The following is a 15301-nucleotide window of genomic DNA, read 5'->3' as shown; positions in this document are numbered from 1 at the left end:
ACCAAGAAAAACACATGGTGTTGACCGAAATTGTAGTTTTGACTTGGTAAACGGCCTAAGATTGGGAAAGCATAAACAACCAAAAATTTTAAGGTAGGAGTAGTCAGGCTTTGTTTGAAACAATTTTTCATATGGTGAGGTATCACCCAACGGATGAGAGGGTAACCTGTTAATCAAGAATACAGCACTGCAGAAAGCTTTATTCCAAAAAGACAAGGGCATTGAAGCATGAGCTAACATGGAAAGCCCTGATTCAACAATCTGTCGATGTTTACGCTCAACAAGGCTATTCTGAGCTGACGTGTATGGACAAGTGAGACGATGCACGATGCCTTGTTGGTTTAAATAAATCTTCAATGCCTGAAACTCCCCTCCCCCATCTGTTTGTAAAGACTTGAGCTTTGTACCAAGTGTTCTTTCAACTTGGCGGTGAAACTGTGGGAACACATTGAAGACATCAGATTTGTTCTTTAAAAAATAAAGCCAAGTATACCGCGAACAGGCATCAGTAAAAGCAACATAATATCGAAACCCATTAGAAGTTATCGGAGCTGGTCCCCAAACATCAGCCATAACCAGTTGTAGAGGCGATGTGTATGTAGCAGATGATTTTGAAAATGGAAGCTTACATTCCTTACCAAGGTGACAAGCAGTACAATCAACAAATTTATTGTTATCAGAAAACTGAACATTACATCGTATAAGTGCTTTAGTAAGCTTTGCACGGCAGGGATGTCCTAATCGATAGTGCCAAACACTAAGAGGAAGTCGGACACTAGATGTGAAACACTGAGCAGACTTAGAAGACGCATGTGCTCCAGCAGTTGAATTAACATGAAGTCTGTACAACCCTTGATGAACCGAACCATGAAGCAAAACCTCCATTGTCTTCAAATCACGCACCTGGCACTGATTAGGGAAAAATTCAAACATGACCTGATTGTCTTTAGCCAACTTGGAGACAGATAAGAGATTCTTAGTAATGCCAGGAACGAGTAGCAATGAACACATGTATAGAGGTCGAGATTGAGTAGATAAGGACAACTGTCCAGTAGACACAACAGGTAAAGCTGAACCATTTCCAACAAATACCTTACCTGGTCCTTTGAAGGGTTGACTATCACCAATGGAAGTAGCCGAATTTGTCAAATGATGTGTGGCACCTGAATCTGGATACCAAGAATTATCAGCTACTGTTTCAGGTGTTGCTATGTATGCCTGAGATGAAGTTTGTACAGGGACCTGCTGCGAAGGACTACCAACAAATGGATTAGTCCAAACAGATGATGGATGGGTGGGAAGACACCAACCTGGTGGACTCCATTGAGGCTGAGAATGAGAGAACCAGGGTGAAGTAGAAGTACTAGACCCAACCATACAGACATTTGCTTGTGGGGGGGCCTATAATTGTTGCTTTTGTAAGACGAATCAAATCTATGATAACAGCGGTCAACCAGATGACCGGCCTTTCCACACAACTGACATTGGATTTTTGAGTGAGAACAACCACGTCCACGCCCCCGACTCGTAGACGATGAGTTATAGGAAGGAATTGAACCTCTAGTCCCTGTAGAATCAAATGATTGATGAGATACCATATTAGCGGAACTCGATATTTCAGTATTCACGAGCTGTTGTCGAACTTCAGCATCAAGAAGCATGGATGTAACCCCTTGAACGGTGTAAGGCACTTAACTTGATGTAACAATTGTAATGATAGACTCATAGTCGGGCGAAAGACCATTTAAAATCGCAGTGATGTGCTCATGCTCACTGATAATCTCACCATAGCTTGCAAAATGATCACAACAGCCTTTAATCTTGACCAAGAAGTCTTTCATGCTCATCTCACCTTTGCGCTGGGAATGCAAGCCGACGATAAAACATCAACTTGGAAGTAGTTTTGCTGCCATACAGGGTGACAAGTGCCTTCCAAATCTTTGCACTTGTATCCATGCCAATCAAATGAGGCAGAACAGATGAACTGATGGAAGATAACAGCCATGATGCAAGTGCACTATCCTATTGCTCAAAATGAATAAAATCTGGATTCTCACAACAATCACCATTTTCATCAGCAAGAAACTGCGTGGGAGGATCTTGTTCGTCCAAGAAACGTTAAAGTTTATGTGTCTTGACTGCCAAGAATACCTGTTGTCTCCAAAGCAAGTAGTTACTATCATCAAGAAGAATGCTAATCTTCTTTGTAGAAAACAACCTACTGTCGATAATACCATCAGCAGCATTACAAGCCATTTCGAAAATGCACAGCAGATTTTTTTTCAGGTAAAAATCATTAGAAAAGAGTTTACCTCTGATACCATGTTAAACTAAAACCAAAAACAGTAAGGAACTAAGGAAAAATAAAGAACTAAGAAAATTCTTCCTGTTTTTGATGCATGCAGAAACCCATGCATTTATAGTCAAATGTACGTAACTGTTGTTTAACAGACTAACTGAATACTAACTGCTTAAACAGTAACCGTTATAACAACTGCTTTAGTTACTACTCTAACACTTGCTACTATCCCCATCTCTCCCTGCTTGCATTTCCACCATGCCTTGTCTTCTGAGTCTAGGCTTGTTGTGTTATGTTATCACCCGCACCACCTCCAACATAAGTTAAAAGGTTCACTTTTTTCGCTGCCCGCCACCCGATCGCTCTTCTCTTTGCTTCAATTTTTATCTTTCCTACTAGCTTTCTTTCAACTTATGTTCACTCGCTTATTCCATCAGTCTGTCATCAGCTTTCTAGGAGCTTTTTTTTCTTTTTCTGGAGCTTCCTACAGTACTTCTTGCTGCTTTTTCCTGATCATTTATATACTAAACTAATTATAGTTAATTATGATGCACACACACACACACTAGCTATTCTTTCTGATATTATGGTCCATATGGATAATATCTACACTTACGTCTTGTTTCAGAGAGGGGTAGGAAATTTAAACGATGGCAACTCGAAATGGGCAGCTTTCAGTTCCCCCGGGGTTCCGGTTCCACCCAACAGAAGAGGAGCTTCTGTATTATTACCTGAGGAAGAAGGTCTCCTTTGAAGTTATCGACCTGGATGTTATAAGGGAGGTGGATCTCAACAAACTTGTGCCTTGGGACCTTAAAGGTCATTACTCATACATAACTCTACGTTATGCAGGTATAATTGTATTTCTGGCTAATTAACAAATGGTAACTTCTTGGATATGTATACCATCACAACCTTTTCTATATCTATATTTATTATGATTAATTGCTAGCTTTTCTATTCTTTCTTTTAACATGCAGATAAATGCAAGATTGGCTCCGGTCCTCAAAACGATTGGTATTGCTTCAGCCACATTGCCACAAGGACAAGAAATATCCAACCGGAACTCGAACAAACTGGGCAACCATATCTGGTTTTTAGAAGGCTACAGGGAGAGACAGGGCTGTCCACCTTAGCAACTCCAAGAGAGGTGGGATGAGGAAAACCCTAGTTTTTTACACGGGACGTGCTCTTCATGTACAGAAAACTGATTGGATCATGCATGAGTATCGCTTAGATTATGATGATTCTGATCAAGTTCAGGTAATATATACATATACACTTTACTCATCAGTCATTATAAAATAACTACATAAAATGCCTTGCTCGTTGGTGTTGACTAGTAGGAAGATGGGTGGGTTGTGTGCAGGGTTTTCAAGAAGAAGAATCATAACAGAGGTAATTTTGAAGCAGGTTTGGGTCAAGAAGACAACTTGGCTCACATCAGGACTGTTGCTTCTTCTTCTCAATTGGAAGCAAGGGCATAATCATCTGCAAGCATCATATGATTATTCCTTTGATGCCTCCATCAACCTCCCTCAATTATTTAGCCCAGAGTCAGCAGCTGTTGCTTCTTCCTTCATATCACCTCTCTCTTTAAACTCCATGGATATCGAATCTTCTCGAAACTTATTGAGACAAGCATCAACTGGAGGCAGCTGCGGACTGATGCAGCAAGATCAGATCAGGTAAAATGGTGAATGGCCATTCTTGGACAAGCTCCTAGCACAGCAGCCACAGAGCATAGATCATCAGTACTCACAAACCAAATGCAGCCCTTCATTGCAACTTGATGTCGGCACTTCAAGCCAAAAAGTCCCATTTCGATATCTCGGTTGTGAGGCCGACATCCTGAAAATTTCAAAGCAGTTACACCTAATTTCGGATGCATATGATTTTGCATTTTCATCCTAAACGGTGCCAAAGACATTCTTTAAAATCTTATTAACTAGTTGCAGTTCTATCTTTGAAATTTGAGTTTTACTTCCAAAACAAAGAGAGAAACCACCTAGGTTGCATAAGAGTGAATGTTGGGTGATTGCCAACGTATGTTACTAGTATACGTAGTTTCTGTTGTTTATTAAATTGTTTGGACAAATTCCAACAATTCAAAGATTAAGTGATTAAAAGTTATGTGTTGGCATTCCAAGGTTGAAGTTGTGGCAATGACATTCCTTACTTCAATTTGTGAATTTGAAGAAACCTTTAAACATTTTAAACATTTTTAGGAAAAAATATTTAGGTAGATTAATACGTAATTTAGTTAAAATTAGTAGAAATAATTTGTATAAAGTATTGTATAATTTAGTTTTTTCTATAAGTTCATATTTTTAATATTTTCTCTAACTTAATTTAACTTTAATTAAATTATTTAAAATAATTAATTTTTAAATTATAAACAAACATCTTTTTTTCTTTTATAAATTTTAATCATTTTAATTTTTCATAAGTTAATATTTTTTATTTTGTGCAACCAATTTTAAAAAAATTAGTAATTTTGTGCAATTTTTCTATGTTATTGACACATAATTTTGGTAATTATTTTTAGTATTTGAGTTTAGGGTTTGAGGTTTTAAATTTTGAATTGTGGTTTGGGATTTTAAATTTAGGGTTTAAGGTTAGGGTTTAGGATAAAAAATACCAAAATTATGTGTCAATGACATAGAAAAAAATTGTTGAAATATCGTTAAATAATTGGAAATGGATAATGGATAATGAATAATGTGGTGGAATGGTCTATAAAATAATTTCTCTATGGATGAGTGTATAAAAATAATTTCATGTCTTTACAATTTGATGATGTGGCAAAATTTTATTGGTGCCTAAAAAATAGTTTTAGGATCACCCTAATGTAAGTTATTCCTTAAAAAGTTCGACGTAAAAAAGTTGTGTTAATTTTAACGATGCTAAATAAAGTTATTACTACAAAACTTTAAACCTCTTAATTATCACTTAATTAATATTAGAGTTATATATCATTTAAAATTTAAGTTTAATTTATAAATAATATCTAGCAGTTAGACATATTCAATCGATAACATTTAAGAAAAATTACCTATAAAATGGATATTGTTAGTATTAATAAGTTATAATTATATAAAAATAATAGAGCATTAAGACAATAATTATTAGAACAAAAATAACACCAGATTAAAGATCATGATGTAATATAATATTACGTTATTATTAATTTTAACTTTTGTAAGTTGTTTATACTGTGTAAAGCATGTACTCTTAAAGTTGTTTTTTTATCCATCTATTATTTGTTAAATATATGTGAAAATTATTTTGTGGGTTTGTTTTGAAATGAAAGTAAATTTTCAACAATTATTTTTAATCTTTATTATTAAACTTTTTATTAATTTGACCAATTGACTAGAAAATGCCCATTTTCAAAAAAAATTACAGAAATGGGCCACTTTTTTCAAAAATAACGGGAATGATCCGATTTTATTAAAATACGCTGAGCTGGCAAAGTAAAAAAAGTATATCCAGCTCAACGCTTTTTTCCCTCTAACCTGTAAAACGCATATAGATCAGCGCGTTTTATTTAAGCGCTTCCAGGTCAATAATCTTTTGCCCGTGTTCCAACAACTAAATTTCCAAAAAAAAAGCTATTTTTTAAAATAATTATGAAAATAGGCTAATTTTTTTAAAAATTTACAAGAATGAGCCTTTATATAACCCAAAGTGGCAACACTTATTTTTTTTTAATTTTTTGGTACCACCAATTAATGTGGAAATAAAACTTACAAAACAAATTTTTATATAGACCTAAAGTCACATTTCCCTTGGTTTATTACGCAATGTGGGGTTTGAGATATGTGTATATATAGACTCATAAATAGGTTTGCAGTTTGTTCCTAGACAATATGAGATTCCTTCCTCTTTTTAACTAACAACATAAGATTTCAGGCCACACTATATTTTATAATTTTTTTTACAAAATAATTTCTATTTTTTTATTTTGTTAACTTTTTCATATTATAAAATTACCTTTTGAGATCTTTAATCTTGTTGCATTTTAAAATTGTTAGCCTATACAAAACGCCCATAATAAAAAAAAAGAAGAAGAAGAACAAATTGCATATGAAACTTGTACATGCAATAATCTTCTATTCAATTTTAAATGTTTGAAGTTAATATCCATGGAATTCTATTTTTAAAATAAATTTTCATTATTTCAATTTAGAAGTTATACTTTTAATTTATTTATTATTTATTTTATTTTATGTTAGGAATGTTTGATTAATAAATAAATGGTGAGTATTTATACTTAGATAGTATACTCTTTTTTTTTGTAATTTTAAAATTAGACATCTCTTTTTTAAATATTTATTTTTAATATTTTACTATATTCATTAATTTTTAATCCTAATTTTAATTTAATTTCCATCACCTAATGAATGCTAATAAATTTATTTCAGATGTATTTTGACTGGATAGATAATCTATCTAAAATAGTATATAACTATGTTAAATAAGTTTTTTATAGAAATATATAATATACATAAAATATAATAATTATTTTCATATTTTTATATCTAGATTAAATTAATTAGTAGTCATTGAACTGATTTGTAAAACTTACAAAATGATCACTCAACTATTAGTAAAAATTTTAGTCATCCAATTATCTTGAATTTTGAGGTAAGTAACTAAAAAAGAAGAAGACAAATTTGAGTAGTTGAATGACAATTTTGTAACATTTCATAAACAAATGATTCAAAAAAAACATAATTAAATGACTATTTTATAACATTTTATAATTAAGTGATAAAAATTTACCTTAAATACATAAGAATAGACAACTTCATAATCAATTTTTATATTACATATGTATACAATTCTTTATATGTAAATGATTTTTGTTTCAACATAATTTTCATTCCTTTGAAAAGAAAACAAATGTATATGAATCAATTCATTAATAGTTTCATACCTACACATTATATTGATTGTTTACATCAAATTTTGGTGTTTAGTAAATAAATTTATATAAACATTTTAGTGAATATCTAATAATATTGGTATTGAAGTATATAAAATGAAATTGCTTTTAAAAAAATAAATGCAACCAAACAAGACTGTATTAATGGCAAATACTATACAATCTTCCACACATCCCCTGAACACCTTTATTTTAAACCTATTTGGTCATCTTCAAACAAGAACACCTTTATTTTAAACCTATTTGGTCATCTTCAAACAAGAAGAGGCAAATCCCACATCATTTTATATTTTATAAATTTTAATGTAACAAATGTTAACTTTTTGTAAAAATTTTAAACTATAGTGTAACATTTAATCTTATGTTGTTAGTTAAAAGAGGAAGGAATCTCACATTGTTTAGGAACAAGCTGCAAACCTATTCATGAGTCTATATATACACATATCTCATATCCCACATTGCTTAAAAAAACAAGGGAAATGAGACTTTGAGTTTATATAAAGGCCTATTTTGTAAGTTTTATTTCCACATTAATTGGTGGCATCAAAAATGAAATGCCCCAAACCCGGTCTGATCGTTATAGCCGAATTTGACGGTGTCACATGTTAAAGTATTTAAAAACGTAACTTTGCTTAAAACATTTTCCGTTTAGAATCTTTTCATTATCACCTATGAATTCTAATATCATGTTAATTAATCATTCGAAAGCTTTCAAAATGTTTATTCTACGTGGAAGCTTTTAAAACAGTTTGCGTATTCGTGATTATTTTGTTAAGACGTTTGGTTCTTTTGAAAACTCAAGTTTTCCTAAAACTAGTAGTTATAACCCATAACTAATAAAATTCCCAAATTTAAGAAAAATCAATAGAGACCACATTTACAATAAAATTTCTGAATGAAATTTAAAATCACCATTTAAGTACAAAACAGAGTCAAATAAGGTTGTGTGGCCACCGCTGAGTCCTCCGTCGCACCAATCCGCCCAAGCCTAGGGATTACCTGTATAGATAAATCAGAAGGGTGAGTTTACGAAAACTCAGTGTGTAATCCCCATATAGAGCAAGCAGACAAAATGCAGTCACAGTCTGGGCTTAAGCCCCATCAGTACCGGATTCAGTTTCAGTTAGGGCCTTAGCCCAATTCAGTACAGAAACAATCATGCATTAGGGCCTTGGCCCACTACAGTATCAGTAATCAGTATAGTAACAGATATACAGTCACAAAATCCTACCCAACCAGCCTCTACACACCATCTCCATCCAACCCTACACTCCTTGTGTGGATATAATCAACCCACCCATCCCTACACTCCAAAAAGTACCAAATGCGTCACTAAACAGTGTTTACAGCTGAGCTTCCAGTATATTAGGCTTGAGGTCTTTCAGTACACTTCCTCCGAACAATACCAACCCCTAACCCAATGCAATGCAATGCAATATACAGTAATGACATGCGATATCATAGCAGCAGTGCATACAATATCAATTCATTAAATATTATCATGCTCAATAACATGTAAATATATATATCAGTCATACAGTCATTTCAGTCAATTAGGAGTCCAGGTAAGCTTACCGACCCTACGGTAGGTTCACAGTTGTCTCGGGCGACCCGTGCAATCTTAGCAACAAAACAATGGAGATTGGCTCACATGCCCATGTTGTCGGCCCGTATGGACCCACAAGCCCTTGTGGTCCACACGGCCCAAAATGGCCTTGGCCGTGTAGATCACACGGCCTGACCCAAAAATCCCACACGCCCGTGTGGCCCACATGGCCCAATTCGGTCTGGCCCGTGTATCGTACACTACCTACCTTGTCGATCACACGCCCGTGTTCTGTCACACGGTCTCGACAGCCCTATTTTTTAGCTTTTCGCCGATTACTGTTTTAAGTGTTGTGGTTACAAACCTGATACGATTTTGGTACGCAACCGCTCCTAAGATAATCAGTACCTAAAACGACAATCCCAAGTCCAAAATCAGTCACGATTCAAGATTAAACCAATACTATTAAACCGACAACAATCAATCTCCAAATTCGTTGCTTACCCTTAACTCTCTGAAATATCCTAACTACGGTCTCGCGGGGAAACCACGTTCCTTGCGATTTACTGCTGCCAAAACAAGGATTCGATACTAACGAAGAGTTAGGAACTTCACAAACTAATAAAAAAAAAACTTCTCCGACACAAACGAGGCAAACCCTCTTACCTATCAACTTATCAACCGAACGCAGCCAATGTTGATCAGAAAGAAGACAAATTAGAGAGAGAAGAGGGAAAATAAGGGAGAGTTTCGGTAGGAAATGAAGAAACAACTCGCCACTAGAGAAAAGAACAAATTTCGGCAGCAATGGAGATTTGGGAAGAGCAAAAACGACAGCAAAACTTGAGAACCAGAGTGAAAAGCTAAATTTGCAAAAAAAAATTAAGAGAAAAGAAACAAAATCAGCAGAGAAGAGCCGAACTTGCAACCACCCAGTTTTGGATATTTTCAAACTCCTTACTCCTTATTTTTCACCCAATATCCCTACTTCCACTCCCTAAAACCATCCACCACTTCCTCTCAACTACCGAATTCAAATTTCACTCAAACACTTTAGTATTTCGGCTAAACCAAAACACCCACATGGCACAAGCAGCAAAATAAATCCCATGTTTGCGCAAGGACTCGAACTCCAAACTTCCAACTTATTTACACTCCACTGAACCACCAGACCAACAAGCCCATTCTAAAATATTTTACCAACATTTAATTATAAGCCTACTAACTAGTGATAGGGCTTCGTTCAAAAAAATACAAAAATTTTCCCAACACAAGACTTGAACTTAAGACCTCTCACACACACCCAGAGCACTTAACCACTAAAGCAGATACACAATTGTGTCATAAATACAAACTTTGGGGCATTACAATTTTTTTTAAAAATAATGCTACCACTTTGGGTCTATGTAAAGGCCCATTCTTGTAAATTTTCAAAAAAAAACCTATTTTTGTAATTTTTTTAAAATGGCCTTTTTAAAAAAAAAATTAGTTGTTGGAATGCAGTCAAAAGAGTGCTAACCTGGAAGCCCTTTAATAAAACACGCTGACCTGGACACATTTTACAAGTCAAAGGGAAAAAAACACTGAGCTGAACGCACTTTTTTGATTTTCCCCTAAAAATGACATCAACTCAGCGTATTTTAGTAAAATCGGACCATTCCTGTTATTTTTGAAAAAAGCGACCCATTTTCGTAATTTTTTTTGGAAATAGGCATTTTCTGGTCAATTGGTCTATTAATTTAGTGTGAACATTTTGCAACATAATTGGTGCATTTTTTTTACCATTTTTTTCAATTTAATATTATAATTTACGTTTTTATATACTTCTAAATTTGTATATTATTTACAATGGCATTGGAGATATTGAAGATTATGAAGTAATATAGTACTATGATATTATTATTTTAAATTTTTATAAGTTATTTATATTATGTGAAACAAACACTTTTAAAACTGTTTTTTTTATCTATCTGCTATTTGTTTGATGGAAGTGAAAAATGTTTTGTGGGTTTAGTTTGAAAAGGAAGTCAAACTTGAACAATTATTTTATAATCATCATTATTAATGGAAATTATTTGGTACACTACTAGTGGAGTTGGGCCAGGGGTTGACAAGTGTGAGTATAGTAAAATATTAAAAATAAATATTAAAAAAAAACACATGTCAATTTTTAAGGTGCTTTTAAAATTAAAATGTACACTACCACTATACCAAATATTCACCCTATCATTAAATGTATTTAATAATTTAAAGTAAATATTTTTCATATTTATCGTGAACTAATACTATAATTAATGGATATTACTTTACCGTTTTTTCAATTTAATATTATAATCTACTTTCTTAAAATTAATATTTTATCTAATTTTTACTAATTTTCTATTGGTTGTTTTCCAAATATTTTTTTGCTTTTTTCAATTTAATATTATAATTTATTTTCTTAAAATTCATATTTTATCTAATTATTTACTAATTTACTATTGGTTGTTTCCCAAATATTTTTTGAGTTTCTAAAAATTCTATTATTTAATGAATTAAAAATAAAAACATAAAATCACGTGCAATACATGTAATATTGAAAACTAGTTGTATAAAACTAACCTTTTAAACTTAAATTAGATAAAAGTTTATTTGAAAAGCTATCTAATATGATTTGAATGTAACTATTTATTTTGTAATTACCCTCACGATTACTCTAATGCTAATAACAACTCAATTTAGTGAGACCCATTAATTACAATGCTTATATAAAAATATTATAAATGTCTAATTAAAGTAAAATTACAAATACATAGAAGTAATCACTACACTAAGGGCACTAGATCCCAACAACAAGTCCCTATTACTGTAGATTGCAGCATTCTATTTGACTTGTTGCTATACCATAGAGGCCAAGTATCGATACTAAGGCCTTTGGAGTTGAAAATTGACCTAGAAACACTATAAAACATCCTCAAACATCATTGAATCTAACCATTGAGTTCCTAATCACTTAAAAACATTATTAAGGACATTAAAACTCAAATTCATCTTATAAGCATCAATAGACCATATAGAAAACCAAAATTCATATTGGAACCAACCGAAAGTTTCATAAACCTTACAAAATAAAAATAAGTTTACAATTTAAGAGTAAACACATTTAGCCTATAACACCCCATTACCCGACCCGATCACCGAGTTCGACCTAAAAGGTACCACATTCGTTGCGGAGAAATTACGATCAATATTATTCAATTAAACACCATTATATATTCAAAAAACATGTAAATCATGTGTATTAAACAATACACAACCATTTTTGGGTCTTATACGAGCTTACAAGAGCTCTTTTGCTAACCTGGGTCAAAATAAGACCAAATTGTAAAGATTTCAAAGTTTTGGATTGACATCGCAACTTTGGGGGTTTCTTGTTGCGATGTAACTCTCTGACGTGGGCTTATTGTGACCTCAAGTATATGTTGTGGGAATGTGACTCCTTGGTTGCTCCTTGTCACAATGTTGGGAGTATGACGTCATGACGCGACTCACTGTTTCCAAAAGAATCAATTTGAAATAAGTTAAAAAGACCTGTAATAACATTTAACATTTCATTCACAACAAAACAACAACATTCCAATTGCATTCAAACCATAATATGCCAAAATAGTACTTCAAAATAACCTTAAGCAACCAAGTTCTAAATTCGACCATTTACGATAAAAATCTGATTTAATCCTAGGTACATGACATTTACAATCGAAAAGGCACTTTAGAAACTTTGATGAGTTGGTGAATCATTTCTTGGATACTAATCTACTTCTAGATTTCCCGAGGATCACCTACACCTGCGCACAGAGAAAACAAACTGTATGCTGAGTAATTAGGCTCAATGGTACATTTATAATTTAAGGCATATACAACATAAACATTAGTAATATGTTTCAAGCTAATACATGCATATATGCATATAAAATCTAACCAATTCATATCTTAGCTATCAACTTTTCCATCATCAATAGAAATACTTTAGTATGCATATATCAAATACCAAAACAACCTATCCACATTACATGTAAGGTCAAATTCAACTTACTTATCAATAGCCAACTAATCACTACATACCAATTCAATCTTAGCCATGAGTCAAGCATTCATTTATGATTCTTTACAACATACCATTAAGTTATACCATTCATGTACAATGACACACAATGTACTTTGCTAACATACTATTCAACTTGTTTCTGGAGTCTATTGCCTCATTTGCTTTCGTTTTCCCCCTAGGGCTCGATTTCAATTTATTTACATAATCATCAACATCTTTCCCTCCATCTCAATTCACATATATACATATTTGGTTCATTAGCATCATATATCACCATATTCACATAATTTACCAAACTTACAATTTGCAACGCTTATTAACTTGACTTGAACTCGGGTAGATACTCGGATCGTCCAACCAACACACCAAAATGGCACCAAAGTGTATCATCATATAAACCAAAGTAGTAAACTACCAATACAAATGCCAAATCAAATCATACCAAAACCTTAACTATATCTTAAACTAATTATACCAATTTCATTCTTCGCAATATCAATCATATAAACAACAAGACATCTTTAATAATTTGGCCAAATACATAAAGCATCACAAAATAATATATATTCATACCATATACCAAAATCTCATACTTATCAAAATAAGCCAAAGATATTTTAATCATTCACAAACCAATTCACAAGGCAATTTGTACGTCAAAACATAGGTTAATAATAATCCACACCAAATAGTCAAATTCACATGGCATAACATAGTCACCACATAGCAAATATGAACACATACTAACATTAACATCTAACCGAATAATTAACCACATGACTATACCAAATTTGCCGAATCTCAAGATAGATTATAAACTTCACCTACCATTTGTCAATTCACAAAATAAGCTCATTTGCATGGCCAAAGTAACTTCCAACAACTACACCACTTACAAACCAACTTACATGGCTAAAACCACAACCCAAAAACATACCACATGATCCCTAGCATATACATGCCATAAACTATAATTACAAGCTTCAAAAATACCAAAATGACGATCGATAGTGTGACAACGATTCTTGACGATCCCCGAGCTCGAGCTAGCTTCGATTATCTAAAAAAATAGGGAAATAACACACACAAAGTAAGCTTTCAAAATTTTAGTAAGTCATAAGCAAATAAATAGTCATAAAAACATACATAATCTATTATAATTATGCAGAATATAACTAGTTTCAAACACATATAAAAACACTTTTCTCATGTATTTCACTTTGTCTCATTAAACAACATCACTTACCTTTTTCTTTCAAAGTTCATATCAATTTCACACATACCTGAATCATTTATCTCTTATACCCATTCCGTATCGTATCGACTTTGCCCGTTGAACCATTCGGAATCGTTAAGGATACTCAGAAACACATATATCATATACAATGCCATATCCCAGATATGGTCTTACATGTTATCACATATCGATGCTACTGTCCCAAACAGGGTCTTATATGAAATCATATACGATGCCAATGTCCCAGACATGGTCTTACACGTAATCTCATATCGATGCCAATGTCCTAGACATGGTCTTACATGAAATCACACATCAGGACTTTCATGACATTTGTATCCTATACTATTCTTAACATTCGTACGGGACTTTCAGACGTCGTAACTCTGTCAATTCTGGCTCGTTTTCATCTTTTCAACATTTGATACAATTCAATGATAATCAAACATAATTAACACCGTTTAAACACATTTATTTGCATATGAACTTACCTCGGATACAGAACGAACGGATCGGAACGACTATTCAACAACTTTCGACTTCCCCCGATCCAAATCCGATTTCTTCCTTTCCTGATCTCAATCAATGTTTTTGTTTAATTTAATAACATTATTTACAAAGTTACTTTAATGCCATTAATGAAAACATTACAAAATCATATAATGGATGACCATTTATGTCATTATTCGCTAACTATGGTCTAATCACATCATAAGGACCTCACATTTAATTAATCATAGCAAATAAACACTTAAACAATTAGTATGTCACTTTTTCATTTTGCCCGATTTAGTCCTTTTATCAAATTAAACATCCAAACGATAAAATTAAATCACAAAATTTTCACACATACATGCTATCATGCTGTAAATACAAAATAATATTAAAATAATTTTACGACTTCAGATTTGTGGTTTCGAAACCACTGTTTCGACTTAGCTAAAACTAGGTTGTTACATTTTTATCTAATCTCATAGCACATATCATATTTCGAACATTTCATGCTATATTACATTTTATTTATTTTAATCCTCTATTTTGTCAATCACAATCAAGCTCAATTCGATAGCTCATATTATTGCTAGGTACTCACCTTGATATTTATAAATGCAGCTAACATGAATATGCAATCAATTAATACGACCCTAAATCATAAATGTACAAACCATAGTCCCGCATCA

General features: G+C 32.9%; 1 pseudogene; it reads left to right on the top strand.

Moving 5' to 3' along the window:
• The first annotated feature begins 2949 nt into the window (after positions 1-2949).
• Positions 2950-4213, top strand: LOC105783064 (protein SOMBRERO-like; annotated as a pseudogene).
• The last annotated feature ends 11088 nt before the right edge of the window (positions 4214-15301 follow it).

The sequence above is a fragment of the Gossypium raimondii genome, chromosome 1, assembly GCF_025698545.1.
Source record: "Gossypium raimondii isolate GPD5lz chromosome 1, ASM2569854v1, whole genome shotgun sequence".
Lineage (NCBI taxonomy): Eukaryota > Viridiplantae > Streptophyta > Magnoliopsida > Malvales > Malvaceae > Gossypium > Gossypium raimondii.
This window is presented reverse-complemented; position numbering and strand designations above follow the sequence as displayed.